General features: G+C 40.3%; 2 long non-coding RNA genes across 3 annotated transcripts; both read right to left on the bottom strand.

Moving 5' to 3' along the window:
* Positions 1-1,741: 1,741 nt before the first annotated feature.
* Positions 1,742-4,405, bottom strand: LOC122826442. 2 transcript variants are annotated; one of them, XR_006369801.1, is made up of 3 exons: positions 4,281-4,405; positions 2,820-3,024; positions 1,742-2,719 (listed from the first exon to the last, which is right to left on the bottom strand). It is a non-coding gene; the product is annotated as an uncharacterized LOC122826442 (long non-coding RNA). The 2 variants fall into 2 exon arrangements; XR_006369802.1 differs by lacking the exon at positions 4,281-4,405 and adding an exon at positions 3,932-4,026.
* A 4,308-nt stretch (positions 4,406-8,713) lies between these two features.
* Positions 8,714-11,348, bottom strand: LOC122826392. The gene is made up of 3 exons (XR_006369780.1): positions 10,838-11,348; positions 10,595-10,758; positions 8,714-10,452 (listed from the first exon to the last, which is right to left on the bottom strand). It is a non-coding gene; the product is annotated as an uncharacterized LOC122826392 (long non-coding RNA).
* Positions 11,349-12,517: the final 1,169 nt, after the last annotated feature.

Genomic DNA, 12,517 nt, shown 5'->3' with positions numbered 1-12,517 from the left:
CCAATGGAACTCTGCCCGTCACCTAGCAACCCCAACAGAACTCTGCCCGTCACCTAGCAACCCCAACGGAACTCTGCCCGTCACCTAGCAACCCCAACGGAACTCTGCCCGTCACCTAGCAACCCCAACGGAACTCTGCCCGTCACCTAGCAACCCCAACGGAACTCTGCCCGTCACCTAGCAACCCCAACGGAACTCTACCCGTCACCTAGCAACCCCAACGGAACTCTGCCCGTCACCTAGCAACCCCAACGGAACTCTGCCCGTCACCTAGCAACCCCAACGGAACTCTGCCCGTCACCTAGCAACCCCAACGGAACTCTGCCCGTCACCTAGCAACCCCAACAGAACTCTACCCGTCACCTAGCAACCCCAAAGGAACTCTGCCCGTCACCTAGCAACCCCAACGGAACTCTGCCCGTCACCTAGCAACCCCAACGGAACTCTGCCCGTCACCTAGCAACCCCAACGGAACTCTGTCCGTCACTTAGCAACGCGAGCAGAACTGTGTCTGTTACCTCCTGAGTTGACTGAAATCCCATTATCCAAGATTGTTTTTGTGTAAAGAATATAATAATGAAAATGTTTTGTTTAGCTCATAAGCCTATGCTAACATGTTCAATGAAGAACAATAAGTGACATTTAATGAAAAAAGGGAAAGAAAATCAGAATGCTTGGGAAAAAATAGAGGTATACAAGCAAGAAGTGAAAACAAATAAAGTTTACAAGGAACACCCTTCCTTAGACTGTTGTGGATTTTGTTGTTTCCCACATTTAACCACAACCTTCTGGTTCTGAACTGTAAAACCAGACGTGGAGAAACTTAAAAACAAATGTGTGAATTACGCAACACAGTCAGGACTGCTAAGTGGCTCCTGAAGTAGTTTAGTCAATCTCCAAACCTGAACTTAGTAGAAAACCTTTGGAGGAGCTGAAGCGCTGTGTTGCCTAGCGACAGCCGTAAATCCTGGAGAGGATCTGATTGGAGGAGAGCGGCAGCGCAACTCTGACTTCTGTAGTTAAAATTTTGAGTCCAGAAAATGTGATTTTCTGGATTTTGTTTAGCTTCTCTGTCTCTCCATTCTTTGAAACATCTTGATTTTTTCAGGTTTTCCTCATTTCTGAAAACTTACTTCCAACACCAGCAGTCTGAGGAGCAAACCAAGGCACAATGGGAGTGTGTTTACTAGCTGAGCCAAACAATGTGGCGTCTGTTACAGGAAATGACTTATGCTGAAGAGCCTTCATGAGTTTCAGCTGCGGAGGAGAGACAAACACCAGCCAGCTCACTGGATGCTTTCCAGCAGAAGGGGAAGCATCCAGTCTTTTTTAATCCGAGCTCATCAGCAAGTTAACAAATGTGATTCATCTAAAAACATCATTTAAGATAAACATTGTTTCTCAGAGAAAACTCCGTCTGGTTCATCAAAATTCAGATTCTTTGCTAAAAAAAAATCTGATATTTTCCTCACAATTTTGCCATTAATCTCATCATTCAGACATTTTTCCCTCAAAATTACATTTTTCTCAAAATATGAACTTTAAACTCAGAAATGTTATAATTTTGACTTTTTTCTCTTTATTCTGACATTTTTCTTAAAACTAATGTTTTTCTCAGAATTCTAACTTTTCTCAAAATTGACATTTTTCACAAGTTTTTAATTTTTTTCAGAATTTTGTTTTCAAATCAGAAATCTTATAATTTTTTAAAATCAAAATTCAGATTTTTTTCCCCCCAGAATTGTGACTTTAAAGTCAGAAATCGCAGAGGATTGTGTGTATGGTGATAAGCTCCATTCAGGACGAGGCCAGGAAAGAAGTTAATCAGAGATGAAACCTCCTCTTCCTCTCTGTTTTGTGTTTTCCAGCCCCGGTCCTCAAGGCTCTCTGTTGCTCTTCAGCAGGAATCGTTTCCTGTAACAGACGCCACGCCGTTTGGCTCTAGCTGAGCCAGCAGCACCGTCCTGCTTTAATGTGCCTGATTCAACTGACTGCACTTCAACAAACGCCTGTTAATCATTGATCAACTGAAATCAGCTGGACTGAATCAAGGAAATACCAAAATCCTGCAGGGCAGTGAGCCTGGAGGACGGGGCTGGGAACCACGGATCTGGACATCAGGGTACAAGGGAATAGGACTGTCAATGTTATAATAAATGGGATTCATTTAAAAATATAATATCAATATAATTTCCCCAAATTTTGGCTTGTCAGAATTTTTACTTTTTTCTTTGAATTTTTTATGTTTTTCTCAAAAATCAGAATTTTTCTCAGAACTTTAAATTTCTTCCTTTTTTCCCACAGAATTCGAACTTTAAACTCAGGAATCTCAGAAATCTGACTTTTTTTCTCATCAACTAACAGTTTTGACTCTAACAAAATAATTTTGACCTTGAACTCATAATTTTGTTTCTTTTTCTCGGCATTCTGAATATAAAAATCAGAGTTCTGACTTTTTTGAAGCACACACCAGACATTTTTTTTATTTGTTTGCAATGTTTGGGCAGGAATTTAACTCCAAACATGCATGGCTGGACGCTATGTAATTCTACCAGAGGCCGTCAGGTTTACATAACGAGGAGGGAGAGAAGCTGCCATGTCTGGTTTTCATCAACATTCAGCTGACAGCTGACATAAAATCCAGTTTATTACTCCTCCTCCTCCTGCTGCTGCTGCTGTTCTGCCTCTCATCTCCGTCGACGCTCATGTCGTTAACCCGCTAACAGAGACATGAGGGAGCAGATGTGAGGAAATGAGGAACTATAAATTACTGAGAATTTCTTTAGATAAAAAGATAAAGAAATGTAAGTTTTGTTTACTGCTGTGTTGGATCAACAAAAACAGCAACTTCTTTGAAAACTTTGGGTTTTCTTTGTGTGCTGGAAAGTCAGATAGTCTTCATGATGCAACATGGTGGTCAAGAAAGAACATCAATCTCTGTAACTGAGTTAAGGAGGGTAAATCATCCAGAGGCCTTTCTGGATCTCATTTATCGTCCGTTTCCAGGCAGATAAACTCTGGAGCCTGGAAATAAGAGATAATTTCTGCTTGAAATATTTGTGATATTTATGAATAACATGGTAAAAATGTGATCTTGTTTTTTAGTGCAAATATTTTAGTTCACCTGAAACAAAAAAATTACTTGCAAGTAACTTTTAAGCATGAAATAAAAGTTTGATTTAAGTCAATAAATCCTTAATATTGTTAATAAAAGGCAGATTATTTCACTTATAACAAGTCATTTTTACCAAATTATAATCTGAATAATCTGACAGTGGAACTGGGACATTTCTAATCTACATTAAGGAATAATTGTCCTAAAACAAACTCCTGTATCTTTCTGAAAAGTTATTTGACATGTACTCAGATATTTACTAAACTGAACCAAAAACACTCAGTAATGTTTTATGTTTTTCCAGTGAACTTGATTCACTGTTTAGATTAGATTTGTTTAGATTCTGCTCTGGTGCAGCTGTGCAGAAAGCAGAAGCAGCTCTTTGCTTCAGTGTTTTAATAGAATAAGTCCAAACCAAATTGGATCCAGATGAGGCCTTTTTGGGGCCTGATAGCTTTTAGTTCACCAAACAGAATGATTGAATCTAAATAGTGAAGCACCAGAAAGGCCCGCCTGCACATTTTGGCTTCATTTAGCTCGACTGATGATGTTTGTCCGCCGGCCTCCAGCTCAGAGCTGCAGCGAAAGTGAATCTTAACATTCAGGGAGAATTTCCTGGATTTGCCCTCCTCTGGTAATCTGATGCCTGATATTTGAGACAACATGTCCAAACCCACCAGCTAACTGAAAACCTTTTCACAGCAAACAGAAACATAACTGTCTGCAGCGGGCTAGCTTTCCTTTTAGCTTGAGTTTCAGTTCATCACAAATGAGAGTTTATCTCAACCACTGATAAACGTCAGAAACCAGACGAACCAGAACTTCCGGTCTGAACTTCAGAAGATGCGATGGCGTATCAGGATTATGACAGACACACAACCTTCCACCAAAAGAAAAAAACTGAATTTAACATTAAGACATTTTTGAGAAAGTTTAAAACTTTCCACGTTTGGAAATTTCCTGATTCTAAAAAGACAAAATTTTGCTAGAGAATAATTAAAATTTTAAGATTAATCTCAAAAATTTTCTAGAAAAAAATCCAATGAAATTCCTGACTTTGAAAATTTAAGACTTTTCAACTTCTGAAACTGAGAATGGGGTGAAACATTAAAAAAGCAACTGGACAATCTCAGCGTGGGTTGCTAGTGGAACAGAGTGACTGAACTTTTTGAAGCCGTTCGCTTTCCAGAAACCAGCAAACATTAATTTATGTCCAAATAACGTCTCCTCTTTAAACGCTTGAGCTGTTTTTTGAAGCAGTAGAAACCCAAATGGAAATATAAAAGCTTGCAAAAGTAAAATTAACTGACCAAATGTTCTGGGTTGCTAGGCGACGGGCAGAGTTCCACTGGGGTTGCTAGGTAACGGCCACGAGCCCATAGAATGTGACTTAAATGGGAGGTTTTTGAAACATTAACTGGAAAAACAGCTAGATGGTTCATTTTAAGTGCTTGATGTGTTTTTAGAACCAACAGAAACACAAAGTATAAAAGTGTCCAAAAAGTGAATTTTGTAATCCAGATCCCTCTTAATTGTAATCAAATGTGTGAAACAGTTTGTAAGGTTGAGGTTTTAAACACACAAGTTGATTTCTGCTTACAGGTAACAGCAGTTATTGTCTGATTGTGTAAAGGAACAGCAGTGAGTAACGGCCAAACACTTTTCCTTTTTTTACTAGAAGTTGCTCAACATCCTGTTACCTCACTGTCATTTAACTCCACATTTTCACTTTGAAATCTTGGGCAAAATTATAACAGGTCAAAGTTTTGCTTGCATGAAGCTGAATCACAAACCAGGAATTGACCAATTGGGAAAAGTCCAGAAAGGTGCCAAACAAAGCATGAGGTCAGGCTCGTTTCCTTTCCTCTGTTTGGAGAAATTTTCCCTCCAAGTTCCTCGACTTGCAATATTTTTATCAGTAGTTTTATGGCAATAAATTGTTTTGCAGGTCATAGCTTTTCATTTACGACCCGGGGATGTTTGATTCATCGTTGTTTAAATGTCGCTGAGTGGCGTTAAGGATCAGGTTGATTTGTCAGATTGGGGAGAGCGTGTGGAGCCAGTTAACAGTTTCTCCAAACAAGATGGCTTCCGCTCATAGAAATGTATACGGGTTTTTTTGTGGGTTTTTTACTTCTTCCTATTGCAAGTTGTTTCTGTTGTTGGTAGATTACTGAGCTATTTAGGAGAGCAGACCGTGAGAAGATGAAACCGCTGCATGATTGCAGCTGATTAAAACTGAATCCAGCTGCTGCGAGACATGAAACCAGAAACCGGGTTCTGGATTCTCTCCAGAGGAGTATGAGGATGTAATGCACCAACCCTCCAACATGCTCCTCCAAAGATTCCCAAAAATAGGAAAAACTACAACGTCTACCAGGTTTTTCTCTCCGGCTCGCTCTGCATTGTGAAATACATCACTGTTACACAATAGACCCAAATCCAAACAGTGAAATCAGACCTTTCAAAAATTATAAGATGAGGATACGATACAGGAACCAACAAGAGGTAGGAAAGGAAAAATCCTTGGTTGGTAACAAAAGAACTTCAGAGCTTTGATGTAAAACTATCATAAGACAGAAAACAAAACCAAACAAAACCAAACAACGCAGCGATCTGGAGAGGAACAGAAAGGAGAGAAGGAGAAAAGCTCTTTTTCAAAGAGTTTGCACAAAAATCCTCACAGAGGCTTCAGACAAACGTAGTGAAGTAATCAAAACCCGACTGGAAATGTTGACTCTGTTTTTACAGTGCGGGATACATTGGCGTTACCTGCAGGGCATTCTGGGAAACAGTGACTATTGTAAAAAAAAACAGTGAAGCATAATAAGCGACAGTAAAACCCAATGAAACTCTGAAGTCCAGGCCTGTCGAAGGTGTGCGGTTCATGCTAGCTGGCAGATGCTACTTCCTGTTCACTGCAGCCATATGTAATGTCAACATCTGATATAATTAAGCTTTTAATAACCTGGTTGATTCACTCAAAACCTGTGGATGAATTTTATTTTTTTATCTTTTTGTGGCATTTTAAGAATTCACTCAGAATGTATGCACTCATTACTTTAGTAGCCATTTTACTAAGTACTTTTCTATTCTTATTTGAACGGATACTTCATAAGTATATTTCTAGGTAATCTTCCTTCCTCTGTTTGTGGGTAATTCAATGTTTCTGACGTATTACTTCCTTATAGTTTGCTCTGCTTTGACAACCACACCCTAAAAAAGATCAAGCCAAACAAAAGCTGCATTAACAAAAATTGCTTTAATGATTGTTGTTCTTACTGATCACAGATTTGCTGCATTTGGAGAGTTTTTATGTGCAACAGGTAGAAACAGGGACTGGAATGTCGTGATTTTATGGGATTAAACAGAACAATGTAAAGATTCATGCATGTCAGGAAATGTTCTCATGGAGGTTTGCAGAGACGTTTTCTTTTTGTTCATGTCTGGGAGGAAGAAAGCCAAAGTTAATCCATAGTTTAACTCATTCAGCGTGAAAAGGAAATGTAGTGAGATGGAAAGTAGCTGCAGAAAAATATAAATTGTCGAGTGCGAGAAATTAAAGTCCAAACCTTGTTAAAAAGAGAAAACAAAACAGCTTTTTTACATCTGTACAGATGGAGAACTCAAAAGAAAGATCTGAGATCTGACTAGACAAAGGAATCACTTCTCTATATTTACTGTTTAATGCCCTTCGCACACAGACATGGTGTCATCGCTGATATTCTAAAAAAGCTTATCAGATTAATACACATAGTGAGAAAAATGCAACCTTTAGTTAAAAAACCAGTTTCAGGCAGAATATTCTGTCTAATAATAATCACTCAGCCGTTGGATCTGGTCCGTCACTCTGGAGGTTTGATAGTTATTTACTGATCACACTGGAGCAAACTTGTGAAGGCTAGAAGAGAAACAATGACTCTGTAAGTCTGAGTAAAACATAATAAACTGATTAAACATTGTAAGATTAACATTAAATAAACTTCTAATAAAAGTAAACATACTGTGGATAATTATTTTATTCCACAATATGTTTTTATATTAAGCATTCCTCAAATGTTCAGAAACCGTATGTGTAAAAATAAAGAAAGTATGTCTCCAATTAGTTACCAGGTTTTCAGCATTATGAACAAAAAGGCATAAAAAACAAAACAAAATCTCATTAGAGCCATGAATTCTTTTTCCAGTTTGTTCTGAAGATTTTCTAACTTTAAATGAAAACAAAACTTTAACTAAAAGGTTAAAAAAGTATGAATTATTTCAGACATGAAAGGGTTTTTATAGTGATGTTTCATAACTTCATTTCCATGATAAGGATGGCAGATTCACTCACAACTATATTTATTTTATTTTCAAACGCATAAAATATTTCAAATTTGTGTTGCAGTTTTCTATAGTTCCTGCTGCACTGATGATGTTCAAAAAGTTCAAGTTGATTACTTTACCATTCAGAGTCCAGTCTGACAGGAAAATTGAAATGAAATTTATTCGAACATGATACAAATATAAAAATAAAATAGTGCACAGTAACAAGAAGTGCATAAGAAAGAAGAGAAAATACAGATTTTTTGTTTCAGTTAACATATCATGCTCAAAATGGGGTAGGAAGAAGTGAGAACTTATAAACTCCAACCCCTAAACACTTGAGACTTTAGAGTCCTACTGTCATTAAAAAAAAAATCAAAATCAAAGTGGCAGTCAGAAGTAACAGTTACTAATATTTACCTATACATTTTCCCATTTTATGCTGGTTTATCTTTCTAAACCCTGACACCAAGTTGTTATCTTCAATACACACCTTATTGCTTTCTGTCCCCATGTGTGTATCTATTGAAATTTCTATTTCTTTTGAATTGTGTTAAACTATTGCTTTGTTTTAAATCTTCATGTAACTTATTCCATAACTTTACACCTTTAATTGAAATACAGAAGCTTTTTCTTGTTGTTCTAAAGTTGCGGATCTTGAAGTTTGAGTGACCCCTTAACTTATACCCCCCTTCTCTTTCAGAAAACGTGCTCTGTATGTGCTCAGGTAGCAACTTTTTAGATACCTTGAACATAAATTGAGCCATTTTAAATTCTACAAGCTCGTCAAATTTAAGAATTCTGGATATTATGAAGAGCGGGTTTGTATGCTCAGTGGGAACCCTGTCCATATCGTCATCTCTAAATAGGAAAACTGTATTTATATTTCTAAGCAATCTTTGGGCTACTCTTGGTCCGATCCCTCACCTAGGACCCGTTTGCCCCAGCAGACCCGACCCAAATAGATGCATGAAAGCTCTGACAGCCCTAGGATCACTGGGACACTCAAACCCCTCCACCACGATAAGGTGGCAGCCCACGGAGGGGAAAAAACAAAGGCAGAAACAGTTCCATTGTCTGACCTGAACTGATCTGGGTGAGAGGCCAGAAGGTGGCGCTCTCGTGTTTCTAACTAAATACAAAGTTTAGTTAGAAACTAAACCTTTTCTAACTAAAAAGTTTAGTTAGAAGCTAAAGCTTTTTGTTTTGTCAGTTATTTTTCTTTCCATAGGAGCTACATCTGGTCTCCTGTTCTGATTAGCTGTGGTTGCTTCCTGGAGGAGGGCTTTGGCTGACATGATGCTGCCATCACCCAACAGTTCTCTCTCTCCTTTTCATTTCCATGAACATGGAAAGTTCTCCTGATCAGTTGACCTGTTGTTGTGTCTCTGCTCTGTCTTCCCTCACCTCTAGTCGGTCATGGCAGATGGCTGCTGGTGCTGAGCCCGGTTCTGGTTCTGTCGAAGATTTCTTCCTGGTAGAGTGGAGTTCTGCTGCACTGCCGCTACATGCATGCTCTGTATTGGGGACTGCTGCAAAGTCAACGACTCAACACAAGCGATTTGCTGTCGCCCCCTGCTGATCAGGGAGAGTGAACGCTGTTAGTAACGACTCCGTAGAATATGCTGGGTTTAGTTTGGTACAAACTTTTTAAACTACTTTATAATTAAGTGAACATAATGAATTGATAATTTGGATCAATTGTAATCTGACTAAATTGAAATGACTTTTCATAAAATGCCTTGACAACAACATTGTTGTGAATTAGCTTTATAACTAGGCTTTTAAACCCTTTGGTATCTATTTTGAGGGTTTTAAATGTTTGGTATCTATTTTGGGGGTTTTAAATGTTTGGTATCTATTTTGGGGGTTTTAAATGTTTGGTATCTATTTTGAGGGTTTTAAATGTTTGGTATCTATTTTGGGGGTTTTAAATGTTTGGTATCTATTTTGAGGGTTTTAAATGTTTGGTATCTATTTTGGGGGTTTTAAATGTTTGGTATCTATTTTGAGGGTTTTGAACTTTCTTGTATTGTTGGGGGTTTTTGTTTTTTATATATCGTTTATTGGTGGGGCTAATTTTTAGTTTGAAAGTTCAATTTTATATATTGCCAATTCACAACAAATGTCATCTCAATGCACCTTGAAGTAATTTTAGTTCAATCACTTGCATTCCATAAGCTCAGCTGATTATTAAAGTAGTTTAAAAAGTTTGTACCAAACTAAACCCAGCATATTCTACGGAGTCGTTACTAACAGCGTTCACTCTCCCTGATCAGCAGGGGGCGACAGCAAATCGCTTGTGTTGAGTCGTTGACTTTGCAGCAGTCCCCAATACAGAGCATGCATGTAGCGGCAGTGCAGCAGAACTCCACTCTACCAGGAAGAAATCTTCGACAGAACCAGAACCGGGCTCAGCACCAGCAGCCATCTGACACGACCGACTGGAGGTGAGGGAAGACAGAGCAGAGACACAACAACAGGTCAACTGATCAGGAGAACTTTCCATGTTCATGGAAATGAAAAGGAGAGAGAGAACTGTTGGGTGATGGCAGCATCATGTCAGTCAATGCCCTCCTCCAGGAAGCAACCACAGCTAATCAGAACAGGAGACCAGATGTAGCTCCTATGGAAAGAAAAATAACTGAGAAAACAAAAGCAGTTGAAATAAATAATGTAAAAAAAAAAAAAGAAAAGAAAAACAGCAGCATAAATCACAATAAACCAGTCAAAGCCATGGCAACACTAAAATGATGCAAAAACACATTCTCAAAAATCAATATACAATAAATTCTAACATTTAACACTAAAATTAGAAGACATTTTATACATCTAAAATAAATAAAACAAAATTAATTATGAAGTTTCTAAAAAAGAATGTCTAGATGAGGCCAAAGTACCAGACTGTGGACTTATCCAGTTTATGGTAGAAAGAAAAGAAGAAAAAAAAGATAAACTGATGTTGTTTTGATAAGTGTTTCAAGTTCGGCTATTTCTTCTGTCTGGCGATGGGGGGCGATGAAGGGCAAAATCTGAGAAGAAAAAAAACAAACAGCTGATCCAGGTGGATTCTTGAACGACAACAAGACAGGTGAAGGTTTAAGATCAAACCCTTATCTCAGAATGAAATCGTCACTTTTCAAAAACACGCAAACTTTAACAGCAGCAAAATACCTGCAGCATTTTTTGAGGAAAACTGCTGAACCCAATCGTAGGGTCACTGAGGTCATCCATCAGCAGGGGGTGGGAGGAGGAGATGAGGGCCTTTTCTGTCGGATGATGGGGATCTGATGAAGGGCGAAATCTGAGACTAAAAACTAGATGATCCAGGAGAATTCCTGAAGGACAACAAGAGAGGAGCAAGTTTAAGGTCAAACCCATACTCTGAAGTCATGACTTTTCAAATACTCAAAATACCTGCAGCATTTCTTGAGGAAGACATCCGAGCCCGATGGCAGGGTCACTGAGGTCATCCATCAGCGGTGGGGGCAATGAAGGCCTTTTCCATCAGGAGGAGTTGGGGAGTGGGTGGGTCACTTGAGGACTTTTCTCCTCCATCAGTCGCTGGGGTTTTTGTTGTCACTGCATTAGTTTTTACGCCTTTACCTGTCGGCTGGCTTTGTTTTCACAGAAACCCAACCGCAGGTAACTAACCCTTGACCCGTCGGCCGGGTTCGTTTTCGCACAAACCCGACCGAAAGGTAACTAACCCTTTACCCATTTGTAGGGTTTGTTTTCACACAAACCCAACCGAAAGGTAACTAACCCTTGACCCGTCGGCCGGGTTCGTTTTCGCACAAACCCGACCGAAAGGCAACTAACCCTTTACCCGTCGGCCGGGTTCGTTTTCGCACAAACCCGACCGAAAGGCAACTAACCCTTTACCCGTCGGCCGGGTTCGTTTTCGCACAAACCCGACCGAAAGGCAACTAACCTTATTCCGCCGGCCGGGTTCTGCTGCACAAACCCGACCGAAAGGCAACTAACCTTTATCTGGCCGGCCGGGTTCGTTTTCGCACAAACCCGACCGAAAGGCAACTAACCCTTTACCCGTCGGCCGGGTTCGTTTTCGCACAAACCCGACCGAAAGGTAACTAACCCTTTACCCATTTGTAGGGTTTGTTTTCACACAAACCCGACCGAAAGGTAACTAACCCTTTACCCATTTGTAGGGTTTGTTTTCACACAAACCCGACCGAAAGGTAACTAACCCTTTACCCGTCTGCCAGGTTCGTTTTCGCACAAACCCGACCGAAAGGCAACTAACCCTTTACCCGTCGGCCGGGTTCGTTTTCGCACAAACCCGACCAAAGGGTAACTAACCCTTTACCCATTTGTAGGGTTAGTTTTCGCACAAACCCGACCGAAAGGTAACTAACCCTTTACCCGTCGGCCAGGTTCGTTTTCGCACAAACCCGACCAAAGGGTAACTAACCCTTTACCCATTTGTAGGGTTTGTTTTCACACAAACCCGACCGAAAGGCAACTAACCCTTTACCCGTCGGCCGGGTTCGTTTTCGCACAAACCCGACCGAAAAGCAACTAACCCTTTACCCGTCGGCCGGGTTCGTTTTCGCACAAACCCGACCGAAAGGCAACTTACCCTTTACCCGTCCGGGTTCGTTTTCGCACAAACCCGACCGAAAGGCAACTAACCCTTTACCCGTCGGCCGGGTTCGTTTTCGCACAAACCCGACCAAAGGGTAACTAACCCTTTACCCATTTGTAGGGTTAGTTTTCGCACAAACCCGACCGAAAGGCAACTAACCCTTTACCCGTCGGCTGGGTTCGTTTTCGCACAAACCCGACCGAAAAGCAACTAACCCTTTACCCGTCGGCCGGGTTCGTTTTCGCACAAACCCGACCGAAAGGCAACTAACCCTTTACCCGTCGGCCGGGTTCGTTTTCGCACAAACCCGTCCGAAAGGTAACTAACCCTTTACCCGTCGGCCGGGTTCGTTTTCGCACAAACCCGACCAAAGGGTAACTAACCCTTTACCCATTTGTAGGGTTTGTTTTCACACAAACCCGACCGAAAGGCAACTAACCCTTTACCCGTCGGCCGGGTTCGTTTTCGCACAAACCCGACCGAAAGGC

This window comes from Gambusia affinis, linkage group LG23 (genome assembly GCF_019740435.1).
Source record: "Gambusia affinis linkage group LG23, SWU_Gaff_1.0, whole genome shotgun sequence".
Taxonomy (NCBI): Eukaryota; Metazoa; Chordata; class Actinopteri; order Cyprinodontiformes; family Poeciliidae; genus Gambusia; species Gambusia affinis.
This window is presented reverse-complemented; position numbering and strand designations above follow the sequence as displayed.